The 18,178-nt window shown below is 36.0% G+C and overlaps 1 long non-coding RNA gene across 1 annotated transcript in view; it reads left to right on the top strand.

Moving 5' to 3' along the window:
* The window catches only part of LOC104909623, a 37,211-nt gene extending 21,086 nt beyond the window's left edge, over positions 1-16,125 (top strand). Inside the window, exon 3 of the long non-coding RNA XR_004158852.1 lies at positions 15,994-16,125. This is a non-coding gene — a long non-coding RNA (uncharacterized LOC104909623). The remainder of the gene's footprint in view (positions 1-15,993) is intronic.
* The last annotated feature ends 2,053 nt before the right edge of the window (positions 16,126-18,178 follow it).

Below are 18,178 nucleotides of genomic sequence, written 5' to 3'. Positions count from 1 at the left end.
AGTCTTTTTCTTTCTGTGTCTCATTACAGTTTATGGCAGAGGAAAGCATTTCGAATTTTGGGAACTTCCCTGATTGCCTCCGTTATGCTGCATTATGGCGTATGGATGTTGAGGGAGAATTCTAATTTTCATTAGAGAAGCGAAAGGCTATCCTGACTCCTATACATGACTGTTGTGCAAGCAATGTGGGGCAATGCTTCTGGAATGCACAAGATTAAGAAAATGCCAGAAGCAAAGCGTATGCAACAGGCTGTGCAGAATGAGATTGTTTGATTTTCTAATGGAGTCTCTATCTGGGGCTTTAGCAGAGGAACATGCTGAACATGCTGCTGACTGGATTGCCTAAGTATATCATAGTGGAATTCAGAAGACGTAAGTGTGTGCTTTACCTCTTCCTGTAATAAGGTGGCTATGAATGAAAGTTGTTTTTTTTTTTTTTTCTTCTGGATCTAATATGTTAAATTAAACCATTAGGAGTGCTTCATAAAATCTGTGGCATGGTCATTTTGAGGGATATAGCAACCTAGTTCTGGATTGCAGAGAAATGCTATTTCTTAGGAGGAATTTACATCCTGGTACCTCCTGCGGTACCTGAATCATTGGTACAGTGAACCTTGCAAACATATGCTCTCTGGAAACGATACAACTTACTGCTGTTGGTGCTTCTCATGACTTTTAGTCATGTTTTCTGGTGGCAGAAAAGATGTGGACAATTTTAATAGTTTTCAAGGATGGTAAAGACTGATCGAGCTTACAACAAGGGCTGGTCTGAAGTAAAGCCTTCTATTTCATTATGTTGACCCACGATGTCCAACATGGATGTTGGTGGTGTATGGTAGTAGAGACTGAACCTTCCCACTGATATTCCATTTCATTTTATTGTCATGTGACAGATGGCAGCTGAGAGGAAGTCTGATATAATGGCATCCGACATGGAAATGCATATGAAGTAAAAAGTGTGGCATTGAATTCCTCTATGGGTGGAAAAAATTGCACCTATTAACATTTATCAACATTTGCTGAATGTTTCTGGAGACCAAACAGTGTATGTTCAGCACAGTGTAGCAGTGGGTTGTATTTTTCAGCAGTGGTGACACTGGGTCACCTCAACTGGTGAAGATGTTTATGAGTGCGGGATGCTCTTGTTCATTGCTGGTGAAAGTGTGTAGCTAATGATGATGACTGTGTTGAAGAATAGGGCTTTGTAAGTGAGAACTTTCTCTATCAAGTAGTGTAATTGTGCTCTTTGCAGCTTTTGTAGTTTCCATGGAAATAAATAGAAGCATTACTTTTGGGGTGACCTACATAGTCTCTTTCTGAAAGCAGCAAACATGCCTCAAGCTGCACCAGGTTGGATGTTAAGAAAAACTTGTTCTCCAAAAGAGTTGTTAGGCACTGGACTGGACTGCCTAGGGAAGCAGTGGCATCTCCATCTCTGGAGATCTTCAAGAAATGTTTAGATATTGTACTGAGAGACATGATTTAGTGGGGAAATATTGGTAGTAGGGCTGGACAATCTTGGAGTTCTTTTCCAACCTTTTCTGTGACGTGAAGGGTGAGATAAGAAATCTTGCAAATGCCTGTAGCACCCAACTGTTGATACAGACAAAAAAATCTTTAAGCACAAATTCCTCCTTTAGTGAATCTTCATGTATTTCTTTGCTAGAATCAGTAATATTTTGTTCTTAAGGGACAGCATTTGCTTTCTGTCAGGCCTTAATATCTACATCTTTCATATCCATCTGAAACATCAAGAAGTATTTATTACAATCTAGGAACTGGCAGGCCTGTGACTAGAAGTCTGAAACATTTTTATTTATTACCATTTATCTATCTGCAATATTAATGCTACAGTAGAGAGTAACCAAGAAGTTGTAGAGTAAGAGGGCACTAGAGTCCCTGAAATCGATTTATTTAGTCAAGCAGAATACACCCCTGGGCAAAGGGACACTGTGATTCCTGGCTGGTAATTTAATCCCTATTTTGAAGGATGGAGTATGAATTTAATGTATAAGTAGCTCATATGTAAAGAAAGGAATTTCTCCCTGAAGAGCAATAAAGTTTGTTCTGGAAGACCAAACATTGCAATTTATAAAATCCAATCCTTACAATTCCATTTTTCTTATTTCATTACTGGGTTAAAATATTTTTAGCTTTATTTAGCAACAGAAAACAATGCAAGCCTATCCCATAAAAATTAAGCGCAACCTTTTACTTTTCAAGTATAACCATTTATAATTCATAAAATACAACTTGTAATTAACCACTTGAACTGCAAAGTAAGTAATTACCCAACACAAGAAATGAGTAAATAAACAACTGTGGAAAGAACTATGATATATTAACTGACTTATGCTTAAGAAGGAAATTAAATGAAAGCTTTTTTACTGTGGGAAATATATCATTCTTGTTCAGTTTCCCAACAGAACTTGCAGGACCAGCCAACTACAATTTTTAAAAACTTACTAAGCTTAGAACTCAAATAACTTTGCTGCCTGAAATAGCAGAGGAATGGTCTTTTATCTATTACGGGTCCTTGGGTCCTTGTTAAGTCTATGCATTTTGTTTCTTCTAACAAGTTATTTACGCCAGTCATGACTAGCTGAGCAATATGAAATTATGCATGCTAAATATGGCATTTAGACTGGGCTCTACTAACTAGGCTTCTGTATGGAAGTTAATAGTGTCATATTGATCTCTAGAGATTAAAGGTTGTCTTCTTGTGTAGAACAATACCTATTTAGTCAGATTCATTCTGCATTTATTGTGCTGTATTTTCTTTTACTCTAACTAATCTGAGAAGAATAAATCTTTTCTCTTCGTTATCTTGTGCACAAAGCTTTCGAAAATTGAAGGAAAGAAAAGAGTACCATTAGAAAATGAAATAGATTTCACCTTCTACTTACTGCATGTGACTGGAAATTATTTCATTTCATGGAATGATACACTTTCAACGCTTTTTCTTTCTTGATATTTACTGCTATGTCAGAAAAATAACTTGAAGTCTATGATAAGGAAAAACATACTTGTATTCCCTCTCTGAACATAATATTACCGAGTACTTTAAATCTCTAGATTATTGGTTAATTGGATGCAGCACAGAGATTTTTTCTTTGACCCTCAGCCTTTTTAATTTCAGAAAGCCTGAATCAGCAAAAGCACGTCTCTAACCACACAAATGCAAATGCTATGAGTAGAAGAGCTCCCTGCACTTTAAATACAACTAACAATTAGAGAACAGTCATTCTGATACCAAATTTTAAAACACATTTGCCCAAGATCCTACCTGAACTTATATATTTCGTAAGATATGAAAAGTTTAAGTACAAAGAGGTCCAATTTGAAAATTTGCTATTAAGTTTCAGCAGAACAGTTCAGTCTGGAAATTTATCTACAGATATTCATGCTTGAATGAAGCTTTTGCTAACTGGATGGAATACTCAGTGCAGTCTCTGGTAACTGCATACGATAATTTCATTTCCTATCCAACAGTTGCTTAAAGTGTCTCCTGTCCTAAGTAATCCTACAGTAGGTTGAAGAGAAGTTTCTACATCTTACCGAAACTTCAGGTACTGAGACTGGTGAAACATGCTTAAGGCTTATACTTTTTATAGGCACCTGATTAATTTTATACATGTGACAAGTTAGCAAAGTTATAGTCAAGTATTTTGTTCATTGCTAGTCCTCATTTGTTGCTTTGTTTGCAGCTACAAACCCAACAGTCCATTATTACGCAGACTTGGTTCTCCTCTAGAGAAAAAATTGCCCAGGGATGTGGTGGATACCCCATCCCTGGAGACATTCAAGGTCAAGCTGGACCAGGTTCCTGGTTAAGCTCATCTAACTTTAGATGTCCCTGATCATTGCAAGGGAATTGGAATAGATGACTTTTAGAGGTTCCTTCCAATGCAAACAATTCTGTGATTCTTTGAAAAGGTTCCTAAGAATAGGCTGGTGGTATAGCAAAGATGATAGTGATTTAAGAGTGGCTCTAAAATACAGTGCAGCCCAGAGGCACCCAACACAGCTCTGGTCACAAGAACATTATAGCTAGATTAATGTGTAATTTCTAACCCTTTATAAAACAACTTCTCAGTTTGGGGAAAGGACTGCACTAACAGCACTCGTTAATATCTAGAAAGACTGTGATCTTGAAGTGAAAAATTTGTCGTTCTGCAGAAGGCCAGCAAGGAGTGCATTTCATCAAAAAATTACTTTTAGGACTAAATTTTGAGGCTTACATGATACAAAGACCTTAAACAGGACATCTGCACTATAGGGATTCTCTGAGATTTCAAAAGCACTGGAAAAGTATTTAAAAATCTCAAAATCATTGTAAGGGTGATACTAATAGTACAGAGCCCTTTTATCTTAATGTTTTGTTATGGAGAATTAAACGCTTTCCTTTCACAAATGAAAAAAGAGCTATTTTCTAAATCTGCAGTGAATGAATTGTTTTTCACTGAGTGACAAACTTCAGTTATCTTCAATTTTGTAATTGTATATCAGTATTCTTTGGTCTTCGGTTACTGAGCTAATATGATACATGAGTTTAGGAAGCTAGTATTACAACCAAATAGAAATAAGATTCTATGACACCCTCTGATTAAAAGACATTGTAAAGGAAGTATTTATATAATGATTTATTAGAATTTTAATTCACATACACAAGCATGTACATGTGCATGCCATAGATGATCTCTTTGTCAGTATGTGATCTGGGATTATGTGTGTTTTCTAAGACTTTCAAAGCAAGATATTTCAGCTAGAAATTATTCGTGGCACATATGATTAATACTGTAAATTCAATTTGAAATATAGCAAAGATATACATTTTTACAAGTATTTAGAGATTGTTGTGAGTTGCTGCTGTCCGTGATCTAGTGAGCATAATACAGAAGGACATTTGGGGTGTGATGAGGTGTATCAGTTATTCAGTAATTTTTCTAACTCCCTTTTCTAATAGAGCACTTTTGATTGGACCAGTTACAGCTATTCAGAATTACTCAGTTGCTCCTCCCAGTATTCATACACAAAATATATACTAGTGGCTGGATAAATCACAGCTGATGAGTGTTAAGCTACAGAACTGAGAAAAAGGAGGAAATGCAGATTTTCCTATGTGCCTAGACATGTTAAATAGAATTATTCTGATTTTTGACATGCAGACTGTTGTCAAATTGCAAGAGATACAGCATACACTATTTACACTTATTTTCTAACAATTGAAAGTTCCTGTTCTTCAACTTTTTGGTTGTCTTCAGCTTGTGTGCATGTTCCCATGGGGTATGAGGAGGAGGTGGGGGGCATAAGGCTGAAGAATGCCAGTGGGATGTTGTATTCCTAAGTGGAGATTGTTGTGCTACTGTGGCATATTTCTCATCACACTCCTTGCTGCAGAACACCATAATGGTTTTCTGATACTCTCAGATACTTCAGCCAGGCACAGATGCTTAAGGTATGCTGAAAGTTACATTAATAGCTATTCTGGTCTATGAGATCAAGAAGGCTAAGTGAAGAGTCAACTATAGCTGTATTATAGAGTCTATGCCATGAATGAGCCATTTGCATTTATCCTGTATTCAGGGTGCCATCTTGGCAAACCTGGTTGTGGGCAAGTGTCTTGATTGGTTTGGGCTATATTCATATACTGTGCAGCTGTGGTCATAGATAATCATAAAAATGAACAGACATTTGGAGAGAAATATTAGTTCTTGCAGCAGAGATCTGAATATAGAGGGTGGAAGGGGTGTGACATGACCTCTGATGGAGGCGTTCTGTTATTAGCAGAGATAATGACTAATGCACCAAACTCAAGTTAAGCTAACACAATTATGATATAATATTTTTAAAAAAGACACGCTATTCTTCTTCACTCAATTACAATGAACTGGCCTGTGTATTGAGTCCGCAACAGAAACATTGATTTTTGGAAGAACGTTTTTCAAAGAAATGATTGAAACAAACAGTAACTTGTAATTAGATTGAGAAGTTAGGAATTATAATTGGCAGACAGGAAAAAATCAAGAGAAAGGAACATCTTCAGGCTAGAGTGGAAATCTGATAGAATTCTACAAATTCAAAAAGAGTTCAGAATAAATACCTGTTATCTTCAGTAGCCAGAACTGAGGAAGAATTAATGGTTTTACACGAGAGCATGGAAAATTTCACTAGACATTAAGACAATGTTTAATATAGAAGTGGTTGAATTTGGTGTGAAGAGCAAGGAACGCAGTGCTTTGAGGCATGCTAACTTCAAGCTAGAGGTCGTCAGATGGAGGGCTGTGTAGGGAATTCTGGAGTGGGAATCTTTACATAACCCATACTGTGCTAAACTACTTTAATTGCTATGCTGCAATAATTAGCAAAGGTTGAGTATGAGGAAAACATTTCTTCTTAGAAAAATATGATGAGACATTGGAACAGGCTCCCAGGGAGGTGGAGGAGTCACCCTCCCTGGAGGTAACATGTAGATGTGGCATGAAGGGAAGTGGTTTAATGGGCATAATAGGAATGGGTTGGCAATTGGATTAGATGTTCTTAGTGGTCTTTTCCAAATGTTACTATTCTAAGTCAACAGTCGTTCCAGATATCCAGGGCTAGAGGTAATTCTCAGCTGTCCTTGCATATCTTGTCTCATTTCTGTTATGCTTGTTTTAGTGTAATCACTATGTACAGAGTGTGAGCTGCTCCTTCCTATCATGTTGAGATATGCAGTGTTTGATAGTCTTGCCTGTCACCTGGATCTCTTCATTCACTTTTTATTCTCACTTCAGAATAACACTGAGAGAATAATGTTCTCCCCAAATAGAGAGACTGCAGTAAGTAATTTTTACATGGACTATGTAGGGAATAAGAGAAGCGTTGTTTGTTTTGCTGGTTGGTTTGTATTTTTTTTTCTTTCGTATTTCTTGAATGCTTCAGAAAAGCAGTAAGCTGTAAATCAGACTTGATATTGTCATGGACAATGACAAGGTATTTCAATAGATGGTGCACATATACTTAGGAATCAACATTGCTTCATCTGTCCCAGAATGTTCTCTGATCTGTTCTCCCTACAGATACTGTATCTGCTGTTCCTTCAGCAAAGTTGTCAGTGAGAGGCAATCTGCTGATAAGCCTGTGAGCAGAAGAAATGCTGAATAGGAATCAGAGAAGGAAAAATAAGTTATTTGTCCTTTGGTTATTCAGGTGTTTTTTTTTCCTTATAACATATTCTCTAGACTTCTCCCTCCATACCTAATTATTTTGAGAGAAAAAGGTGCCCACCTAGCTAAGAACAGAGTAAGTCTCTCAGCTTTTACTTTGCTCTGCTTTCTATTCTGTAATTGATAAAGACTTTCTCACACCCTGTAACCCTTGTAGCTAGCAATTACTCATTCTGTTTTGTTGTCTTTATCCTTCTTTTTCTGCAAGCTTTAACTTGCTTTCTGTAATCTTCATTGGTTTCCTCCCTGTATCTCCACTAGATCTGTGAGCTGTCCTTACAGAGTCATGCATTTTGCTTCTAATTGACTGCATTTTTTCTGTGCCAGCGAGACTGTAGTTTATTATTAATTACTGTCTCATAAAATTCTCCAAGCTGCATCAGTACTTAGCGTTTCTAAGTGTTTCTTACTGTTACAGAATTGTAGGGTTTGGAAGGGTCCTCTATTCCAACAACTCTGCTAAAACATTCCCTAGAGTAGGTTACAAAGAAAGAGTCCAAGTGGGGTTTTGAATATCTTCAGACAAGGAGAATCCACAACATCTCTGGTCAGCCTGTTCTAATGCTGTGTTGCTCTAGAAGTAAAGAGTTTTTTCCTTATGTCCATGTGGAACTTCTTGTGTTCCAGGGGAGACCATTTGTCCCCATGTTTTTATCTTTGAGCACTGCTGAAAAGAGTCTGGCCCCAACCATTTCTTTCTTTTCATAGTCGCACAGGTTTTTTACATCACTATTTTTGTCAGTTTTTTCATTTGAACTTGAATAGCTGTGTGAAGCTCTCTGAGGCTAGTCCACATAGCACAGATTTCAAGGGGCTGCACTACCCATGCCAATAACTTGTGTTCATCATAAGCCTTCCTTCATATTAGGCACTCTGACTCCTGAGAATCTGTAAGAATTTGCACTTTTTCTTTTTAATCAAATGAGTTTGTTCTAGATGAAAACCTAACAATTGTTGTGGCTGTGGATTCCAAACTAAGAAGGCAGAAAAGAAGAACTAGAAATGCACAATTAAGTCATAACTCTGAAGGGAATCTTGCGGCCTTTTTGATCTGCCTCATGATATTTGAATGCTGGTAGTCACCTTTGATTACTTTGATGCTTCACATCTTCAACTTCAGATGCAAATGCCTTAAGAGTTAGCACAGAAGTTTAGGAGCTAACGAATGTTAGCCTGCTGACTTGATGGTGCATGGAATTAAGTGAAACGAAAAGAAAAAGGGAGGGAAAGAATCATTGGTTCTTGACTTGAGTCATTGTCACTGCACTATTATTTTGTTTGATTTGTATTCTTAAAAAAGGGAAAGATTATAAAAATTTGAATTTCGGTTTATTTAAAGAACATTTTAAATTTAATATTTTATTATAAAAAATAACTCTGGATGTTAAAGAGCTGAAGTTTACTTAGGAGTTGGTAATGGATTTCACAGTTACCATAAGAATTTTTGGACTGTTTAACTAGTTAACCTTTATAAATTCCAGGGTTTTGTTTGTTTTTAAGCTCTAATTATATGATACTACCTCTAGAAGAAAGAGTTATGTCTCAGGTGAGTGCCCCTCAGTTTAGCTAATAAACATTAAATGAGTCTACCCATAAAAAGGAAGTCACGGGGAACACTTTGAAATGCATTGCTTTAGAAAGTTTGCAAATGTCTGGAACAGTTTTGCAGCATAAGTCTTCAAGGTCATGCAAAAAAGCTTAGGGCTTAGGAAAGTTGGAGGGAACAGCTGTTGTTTCTGAAAACAGTAGAAGCAAACTTGAAACATGGCTTTATCAAAGCTTGACTGTTTCCCTGTCACAGGGAGTAGACGCCACTAATCTCTTCCTTTTGTTTAAACAGATGCTCTTTTCTGGGTGAGCAGATGAATTTAAAATGCATAAAATTATTGTACAACGGGAGGAACCTTAACTGAAGGTTAGAAATGGAAGGTTGAATTCAAGAAAAGTTCAAGAGAGGTTCTTATTTTCTGTGACATTTTCAAAGCTATGTAAAGTACCTTTTCCCCTGTGTTGGGAATTATGTATTTGGATATATTTTAAGATCAAAAGTTTCCCCCGTTTTTTCTTAACAGTTAAGTATAATGATGATATAGAATTATTCAAGAGTTGAACCCTGTAGGTTTTGTTTAAATTGATGTATTTGATGTGAGTGACAGGGAAGGAGGGACAACTCAAGGGATCACAAACTCTCCCTCTGTCTCCCTTTGCTATAGCATTGTGCGGTTCCACCTTACAAATACAGATCCTTCTTGTTTTAGCTAGGTCAGGTTAATCAGGACTCAGTGGCATGGAGGCACAGACTTTTTAGCCCATTTATTGACTACAGCACATCCAAGCTCTGTTGAATCTCCTCAGTTTATGAGGCTGGATTTGGAAACCTTTTCTTCCTATATAATGAATGGGATGGAACTTGAGTACTGTCCACAGCCTTCATACTAGTCAACCAAAACACATCAGCAGGAGAGGGAAGGAAATCAGCATGAAGTTCTCATTCAGCTCAAAGCTTCAGGACATTTATTTCTTGCGTTTTACAAAAAAATTTGCATTGTATTGAACTTGGAATGATTATCAGCTCCTAGTAGCTATTGGGTAATGTATCAGTAGTTGCTGTTTTTCTTTTGGTAGGCAGTTGTGATCTGGCCTTTAATGTCAGTTGCACCTAAGCATGTGGATTCTGTCTTTTGGATCACATAGCATGCATGGCTGAATGTCCTTTAAAGGTGAAGGTCTAATCCAATCTGTGTAGCTCAAGAAGGTGTTAGCTTTCAGAGACAGAATTACTTGCTAGAGTATTTTGACTCTAACTACCTCTTCAGTATCAGTTCTAAACATTGTAGATGGTTTCTTCTGTGATGTGTCTCTAATGTCATGCTGAGGCTATCATTCAGCAGGGGCTCTTGGCATTGATTTCTGCAGTGCTTTATCTTTTTTTTTTTCTTAGGATTTTGTTAATAGAAAACAAGTAAAAACCTACTCCCACTATTCTTTTTTTGTACTCTGTATTTTGTGCTTCCCGTGATGTATTCTTCCCCATTCCTGCATTCTTCTGCTCTTGCCACATCACGTTTCCAGAAAAGAGATGTTTGTGATGAAGCTGGGGAAGTTTAGCAGCAGGAAAGGCTGCGCATATTAACTCTTCAATTCATTCTTGCTGTGCAGCTATTTCATCCTTGGCACAATTCCACCTGTACGGCAGAATTTCAATATATAAGGAAAATTACCACGTCGTGTTAAAACTGAAAAATAGGGACTGACTCTACCTTTGCAGAGACAATGAACAGCTTATGACCCAATATCAACCACAAAAAATCCTACACATCCTTGTTGCTGTGCTCCTGTCATTTTCATGACAGAACTGGCACCAGCCTGGGAGTGAGATGGGAGAAATTCAGTACTTCTCTCTGCTCTGTTCATTGGACTCTTCCTCAAGATTTCAGTGAAAGTTTACTTTCAGCTCTTTCATTTTTAGATATGTAACTCTTTCATTGTGATCTTTTCAGTGTTTATTAGTAATAGTGATACCTAAACAGAAGTGCTTATTTTTTTTCTTTTATAACACTAAATAGAAGGAATAATTTATAGGAAAATAGAAGTGAGAAACAGATTTTCACCCTCTTCAGTTATCCATTTTTTGAGTATTACATAATCTTTTCATTTTTGAAAAGGAACCTGAAACAGTTCCTTTATATGTGTATTGTGTTTATCAGGGTTTAGTAGGTATTGTACTCAGCATAGTCCTTGGACAAAATCTTTGAGTTCATTTCCTTTTGACTTTCTCCTAGCATAGATTGTCATTTATGGTTTCCATGTATCCCACTTTTTACTGATAATGTTCTTTTTGTGGTATACTTTCACAGACAGCATCAGGTGTACTACTCTAAAAGAAAATGGTATAAATATTTCTGTTTTTCAGCTTGTGAATTAACCTGAAGTGATACTCAGAAACAGGAAGCATTTGTCTCAATATTTTGATGTTTCCTTTCTCTTTATTTATTTATTTTTTAAGTTTTAACATGATGCAGGAATTTTTCTCGTATTTTTAAAAAATCTAACAAAAATTAACGAGGAGGAGTTGGTTTATGTATTGACTTTCACCTAGCAAAGGTCTGAGATCCCTCTAGCAAGAGCTGGTACTGATAAAGCTATGCATGTAATAATGCCACGAGGTGAAGACCTACTTTATTTCACTGAGGATACATCTTGATCCTGTTCTGATTTGCCATGTAACCTGTCTCTGATAATAGTGTTGTTTTAGATAGCCCTGCACAAAATGACTCTGCTTTAGGCATCCTCTCACCCTTGTGAGCTTTAGTCTCCAGCTGGGTATTTCTTACCCGGCTTACCCAATTTTTCCTTATTCAATTCCTGAACATATCTAGGCATCTAGATTTTGTCATTTATAAAAAGCCATAAGTAAATTTACTATTCTGTTTTGAATATAGCCCTTGATACCAGCTTATTTAAATTGCTGATGCTTAATACGTGGTAGTAGCTTACTTGTTCACCAATCTACCAATGACAATATAAAGGACAATAAAGATTGTTATCTGACAGGAAAAGAATATCTGCCTCTATTGAGCCTTTTGTTGCCTTTCAAGCTATCAAATGGATCAGCATTCTTGAGAAGACTTCTCTGTCTTTTCTAGACAAAAAAGTAGTATAGTGCCAGTATTTCACATTGACTAATGGTTATGATAAGATGCAGAGGTGATCAGCTTCTTTCAGGTGATCATAAGTAAGGAGAGGATGACTTTTTATAAGACTCCATCTTTGAAGGATTATGTAAAATGTTACACAGTACTTCAGAACTTTGGAATGAAACGAAAAATTAAGCCTTTACAATATAATATTAATATGTCACAAGCACTGTTGTTTTGTCCAAATTGCGAAAATATTCTGCATAAAAGTTATTAGTGATGCAGGCTAATGAATGCAGAAATCTTGGCTTATTGCTTCTTTTTCCAGAAAAGTCTGTATATAGGACTCAATTACTCTGCACACATTTGTTGGGTTTGCATGTTGCTTAAATAACACGTTTCAATTTTCTCCTCTGAGTTGTGATATAGACCACAGGCATTGTTTTAAATCATGGCTTTCATCATTATCTTCTTTTTTTAATTATCCTTGGTTTCTACTGTAATTAACTCCTTTTTTCCTCAGGAATTTTATTTTTTTTTTCCCCAGTTGGTTTTAGGGGGAGTTACTATAGATAATTAGTGTTTTTGTTCTATTAAATCAGGTACTATTACTAGTAGTGGTAAAATGGTTTTTCATTATGCCTCGATAAATTTTCACAGAACTAAGGCTAATCTAGTGATAATTCTTCAAAGAGGACTTTGAGCCAAAGCCTATTTAAATAAAGAGTAAGACAGAATCTGACTTAGACTTCCGGTGAGGACTGAATATACTGAAATTAATTTTCAGAAGACAGAAAGTTGTCTGTGCTCATACTGTTCTTTATTTCATGATGACATTTTTTTCTGACAAACACATTACTAATTTTGGATGTCTCACTCAGTCTTCAGTGGCCTGGCTCTGGTTTGCACATTCTGTACCATATCTACGTTCTTAATAACTCATCTGTGTTGACCCTCCCATACTGGTCATATGTGCTTCACCTAGCAGCAGATGATATGAATATCAACTCCAAATGTTCTGATCTATGTCAGCATTTTTCTTCTTTTTCAGCTTCTTTACGGGAAAGATCTTTCACTATCTAAAGGAAGTAAGCAAGACACCAATTTATTTCCTTTAGGGAATTGAAATCAGTATTTCTGAGCTGTCAGATTGGCAATTTTCTGTGTGAATGACTTTTTAAAGTCACTGAGATGCAGAGAGTAGATACTTTCTGACCAATTTTTATATCTATAAGGCAAGGTTAAAAGCCAGGTAGATTCAGCAGCTACCAGCTTAGACAGTGAGTCTAAAAGGGTTGGCTGTAGTATAACAAAGACTAGTTTTACCCAAAAAGTAAAGAATGATACAGGAAATCTGAAACCATTTCTCAAAATCCCATCATGCTCCTCCATTATTAATTAAAAAATCCACAGCGATTTTCCATAGAAATCACAAAAGAACACTTTTAATTCTCAAGACTGGTTTTGTGAGGACAAATAATGCAATAATAAAACTTAAAACAGCAACAACAAGAAGACCACCAACCTAAACAAAGCCAAAACAAAAACACAGACCAAACCAAACCAAAAAACCTTCATACCTCCTTTTTTGGTTAATTCTGCCCTTCCTGGCAGTATTTAAAAGGGGCGATGTCCTTACAATTTTTTGCTTCATTTAATAATTTGCACAAAATAGATACTCCCAATACCTCTGCTTGACAAAAGGCTGGTATCTTTAGCACTTACCATAAGCCTGCAGGTTTATTCAACCCTCATATTTAGCAGTAATAATACAATTCATATCAATGGTGTAACTTCAGCTTGGGCCTTAAATTGTTATTGGTCATAACAGAATTCTGTAACCTGTGCTAGAACTATGTACATAGTCTTTGATTCTGCATTAAAAAAAAGTAAACAAGGATTTTTACTTTCTAAAAAATAGTAAGCTGTGAAAAAATACATAGAAGTATTTATTTTGCAGTGACATCCATCATTTACAAAATACTTTACTTTGCCATTTGTAGTCTCTTATATAGTCTTTTAGATGCATTAGTCTGACAAAGTTTCAAAGAGAAATAATCAGAATTGCTAGCTACAAGGAAAGCATCACGTCTTTATGACATTCTCAAGGCAGGCTGTTAGTTTTCAAGCAATTGATTTCCTAAGTTTTCATTTATGAGTATCATTATCTTTGTGAGGAATACTTTGCTATTTGTATTCCTTGAAGCCAGCACACATACCCTCATTCTTCCACATTAGCACAAGCATTAATTTCAACTCTAGATAACAACAAAACCTCTCTTAAAATTTTCAAAGAATGACAGTACTATTTGAAAGGGAGGCGGTTAGAAGAAAAGCAGTCTGTGGGCACGATAAGTCTTCAAGACAAAGATTTTACTTTTAAGCTATTATTTGAATATCACCTTTACTGATGTCTTTCATCTACTTTGGCTTCCTTTGCTGTGGAACGAAGAGATAGGAAATGGAAGGTTTGTCAGATTTTGAGACCCTTCTCTGTGGCTATTAGTTTATGAATATAGATACTAGGTGGGCTGTTCTGACAGGCTACTCCTGTCCTGTATATTAATGTGGCAAGTTTTTCCTGAATCATGCCACTAATTCCAGCTGAGCTATAGTTTACAGTTTAGAGTAACATCCAGTCTTAATACAAAGACTCAAGTAAGTAGCTCCTAAAATGGATTGTAGTTATGGAAAGAACTGCATTTATTTCTGCCTTTTAAAAGATTCAATGTCCTATCTGTCTGTGATCTCCAGTTACTGTAATACAGTGTTTGTTAGACTAGAATATCAGGGAGATACCAAAATGTTTTCTTCCATGCTAGAATTAAACAATTTCAGTGTATGTACATCAGAAGTGTGGTTTGTTGGTTGGTTGTTTTTTTTTTTCTTTTTTTCACCTGAGTTAGATCAACATGATTTGAAACTTGTACTCCTGTGGTGTGTTCTTGCTGTACAAGGGTTATTGTATTTGACTTGATAGGCTACTGCATTATTTATTTGGCTTTCTCAAGCTGATGTTCTACCCCCTTCAGAGACACTGAAATAATTTGCGCAGAAAAAAGATGTTTTCACAAGTGATTCGGGAACTGATGAACTCAGGTTATTCAAAAAGCTGGTAGATCTTTGTGCTTGAGATCAGATTTTTAGAAAATTCACTGCTGTCACATTTGGTGAGGTAGGAAATAGTATTTTGATTTTCCCAGAGATGATGATATTTACATTGTCATTATCAAAATAATTTGATAGTTCTGGGCAGTGAAACATGATTTGTTCTTTTTTTCTATTACAGCAGAAACTATTCACCAAGTTACAAATAATTATATTTTAATATCTCTTAAAGCTCACTAGTGCTGAAAAGGATGTTAATAAGTCACTTACTTCTTCCTTTCCCTGAAAACAGAATCTCAAACACATTTAAACTATTTCTTATAAATGCAGGTTCAATCTGGTTTTGAGTCTTTAGTGATGGGAATTCTGCTACCTCGGAAGCCAGTGCTTTATACTCTCGATTGCTAAAAGAATTTTTAATGGAAAATTGGGTATAATGCTCATAAACTCTATAAATACTGAACAAAGTGGATGAAGTATTTTTCTGTGGGTTAAGGATGAGTTTGGTTTATCAAGTCTAGTAGGACACTTGAAGAATTTTGCTTTCTTTTCTTTGCTATGTACCATTATAAAAAAGTGCATTACCTTTTGGAAGTGTGTCTTGAGCTTCCTGCTCACTTGTCAAAGTCACTAAGAACTTGGTAGTGGTTCATAATTATCTATGTTTGCACTGCAATATTTTCTCTTCCTTATCAAGCTGCAGGAAAAAAAGGAAAAAAAAAGGCTATGGTTATCATTATTTTCTGTCACTAAGGATGCACAGTTTCATTGTCCTTGGTGAGGTGACTGTCTTTAATGAGATAGTCTGTCATGTCAGCTCAGTGAATGCTTATGAGATTTCTTTCCTAGAGCAGGAAATCTTTCATGGCAACACAGCATGCTGATTCACATGAATATCTGATGGCTTTAGAGTGTTTCTAGTGTAGATGTTAAAAAAACAAAACAAGCCCCAAACTTTTAACTGTTATGCTTGGACGTAGCTGAACAATGTACAAGTTTAGTGAAGTCTCATTAATTTTGATTATGTGATCAATTCTCAGGTTCAGAAGATGAGCCATGCCTTGGATATGCAGTGATTGTAGACAGAGCCCCCTTTGTGGAACCATTTGCATCCGCGTATGGAATATGGAGCTATGTAAGTACAGAATGTGATTTCTTCCTCCATTGGTTTTACTGGTCATGACTATATTTCTTGTCTCTCAGCTCCAGCTACCATGAAGTGCCAAATGGCTCAATATCTCCATTGGCACTGATGAGTTTGGAGCTTTGAACACATACACTAAAGTTCTTTGAGTTCCCTGAAGTGGTAGAATTGGGGCCTGTCTGAGACCTTCACTTGGCAAATCTTATTGAAATAAAAAGGGAACTAAAGCAGTAAAAATTGACAGCGTGTAACAGAAATGGTAAGATCCATGCAGACTGGAATATAACAGCATCATTTCATTCATTATATTGTCTTACTAGCACTGTATGAATAACTTACAACATGGATTTTTCACCTCTGTGACAGGTCTTGAAAATATTTTGTATTCTCTTTGTCCTTATTTGCCATGTATAAAGTTTTACTATTATGCAATATTTCCAGTTTCATTGGTTGCCTGCTGAAGACTGTACAAGAGACAAAATAGGCAAGGTCCTTGGTACTCCAAAAGTTGTTTAATTTTGTAGATGGAGAAGGTAAAAAGAGCAGCAAAGAGTAAATGCATGGTCAAAATATGGATCGTTTATTTTTAAGCTCTTTGAAAATCTGAATAAAATTTACCGAATAATTTAAATCAAGTAATTTATTTATAGATAACGTGTTAAAATGATATTGGAATATATATTTTTACCTTAGTTTTGTGATTAGAAGACTTTGTAAGCTTTCCAGCTAGAGCAGGTATTCTTTAAGATTCTAAAATAATCTTTATTGTAATCTCTTCCATGTTTATAACACTTGCATGAGTGTCGACTAGGTGAGACCAGAAGCTCCCTTGCGCTTATGCATGTCCTCACTTGCACATTTTGTTGTCTTTTAAGATAGAAATCTTTTACATTTGTCCTTGATACTTTCTCATATCCCTTACAACTGGAACTTCCCTATTTATTCCTTCAGAAATCTATCAGATGTGTGTTTTTGTTTTGGTACGAGGAGCTTTTGCCTGTTTTCTCCAAATCCTTGTGTTCGGACGAATGGTATTCCTGTTTTCAATTGCCTCTTGTTGTAAGGTGTTTGGATATATTTTCTGTATTGGATGTAGTGAATGGGAGTAGAGGTAGCAGGTGTTCCATTTTCCCAAAATATTTGTTTCATGAGTACATACATCTCCAACACCACAGCTTGATCTCTTCTGTCACACTACAAATTTAAGAGCAATTGAAGGTTCATTTGCACTAGAGACATTTACTGATAAAATGAAACAATCGTTGTAATGTGAAAGGCCTGTGGAGGCCAACTAGTTGCCTCCTGAATAAATGTTTAAAAATGATAAATTAAAAAAATAAGCTGCTTTAACTAACAGACTAGTTCAGGTAGTGCTGGGATTTCTCTAAGTATGCATAAGACTGAATTCATGTTTTTGATCCATAGAATTAAATTGTCTATGTGTATATTTACAAACTCTTGCTGTTATGAATCATATTAAAATTATGATTCAAACCAATATGCTTTGCTTTTGAAGCATGTCTGGAACAAACTGAAGGACCTCTTAGAAAATAATCTACCAAAAAAGTGCCTCGCTGTGCCTTTAATCTCCCTTTGGTACTTCTTGGAGAACAATGGAGAACATTTGGAATTGCTGACTGTTAAATTTTATTGTATGGATTTATGGATTTCAATTTTAGTGTGTAGTTGTGCTTCTATTTAATGGGATGTATACCTATAAACCGGGGAAGCTCTACTGCTTAATCTGCTCGCAATTCCTAAAGCACTACAAAATTCTCTTATGAGTCCTATATTTCTTCTAAGCGTTCTCTGACTGATACAGTGCAGCATTTTTACTGATGTTTTGGAAATGGCCTATTCTTCAGGTCCGTGATATCTGATTTGTTGCCTTGCCTCTTCATTCTTGCTTTCTGGTGGGTTAACAGTTCAATAACTGAAGAACTGAATTATTTGGAAGATGCTCTTTCCCTGCAATTAACTAACAATACTTACTTTCAAACAAGTTATACAAAGAAAATGAGGGAAAGAAAATTGTTTCTTGTCTCAGAAAATGTAACAATTTGGTTTCTTTTTTTTTTTTT

This window comes from Meleagris gallopavo, chromosome 2 (assembly GCF_000146605.3).
Source record: "Meleagris gallopavo isolate NT-WF06-2002-E0010 breed Aviagen turkey brand Nicholas breeding stock chromosome 2, Turkey_5.1, whole genome shotgun sequence".
Taxonomy (NCBI): domain Eukaryota; kingdom Metazoa; phylum Chordata; class Aves; order Galliformes; family Phasianidae; genus Meleagris; species Meleagris gallopavo.
This window is presented reverse-complemented; position numbering and strand designations above follow the sequence as displayed.